A 1201-nucleotide genomic window follows, 5' to 3' on the forward strand; every position below is an offset into this window, starting at 1 on the left:
GGCTCTCCCCTTACTCAGCATTTTTTCCTGTCATCTAACAAGATGTCTAGCACTAGTGGGCGTTTATTCATTGGTTATTGGATGAATGAAGCATGGAGTGTGGGGAAATCAACAAGCAGCTGGCTGTCACTAGAGCAAAAACCATGACATGAGGAGAGGCTGGAATGAAGGGCAGCAGTCTTCCGTGCATGCATCACAGGGTCTTGGAGTTGTTCTGTAGTACTCAGGAGTACAATTTTAACCAGATATTAATCTAGAAGTTTTGGCTAAGACAAAATATGAAGGGTGGTACCTAACAAAGACACAACACTTTTCAAAGTAGGTAGCCTAAAAGAGTAGAAGATTAAAGGAGGATTTCTGAAAAGGAGTTCTTTGGAAATGTCTATGCTGAGAGGATCCTTTTCAAAGAGGAAGGAATGAGGGTGCTATCTCCTAATGCCAAGTCAAGAGAAAAGAACTTTTATTAGGTTCATGATAAGCTTAATAGTGTTCCCTGAGGTTTAGGGCACACAGCGGGCTGGTGCCTGAGTCATAACTGACAAATCTAATCAGAGAGCAGGGCCTGAGGCAGCCTGTGGCAGGAAAATCCTGGGCTACAGTTTAGGAAGAAGCAGCATATCATCCCCTAGAGTTTGTTGTGCAAAGGGTGTACAGATGTGTCACATGAACCTAATGTGGGTTATGGGGGGAGAGAAAAAGAAAGAGCGAAAGAGAAGTTGCTAGCAATGGGGAGGCCTTAAGTCTTGTCCAGGAGGGCTGCCTCAGAGGAAATAGACTGAAGGAAAAGGAAACTGGAAGGGGACCACTGAATGCCTCGGGGCTACAGAGAAAGCTCAAGCAAACAGCTGGAGTAGAAATAGTCACAATTTTAAGTAAATTGTAGGTAAGAGGTACCTGACAATGAGGTCTTTGAAGAATACATGAAAGCCCCTTCATGAGGAACCTTTGCCATGACCAGGAAGCACTGACAGTTGATCATACACACCAGACAATTGAGCAGTTTCATACTCCCCTCAGTTCCAACCCAGGTAGGGTAAGAAACTTCTGTTTTAAGACTGGGAGGAGGAGAGAGACCCAACACACCCCAGTCCATGCTCAGACTTAAAAATCAGATTTTCCAATGTAAGTCCAGCTTACTTCTCACTCCACAATACTTCCTTTCTACTAGAAAACTAAATTCTAAGACCTGCAATTTTAGCAT

Source organism: Galeopterus variegatus, unplaced genomic scaffold, assembly GCF_000696425.1.
Source record: "Galeopterus variegatus unplaced genomic scaffold, G_variegatus-3.0.2 Scaffold2519, whole genome shotgun sequence".
NCBI classification, from domain to species: domain Eukaryota; kingdom Metazoa; phylum Chordata; class Mammalia; order Dermoptera; family Cynocephalidae; genus Galeopterus; species Galeopterus variegatus.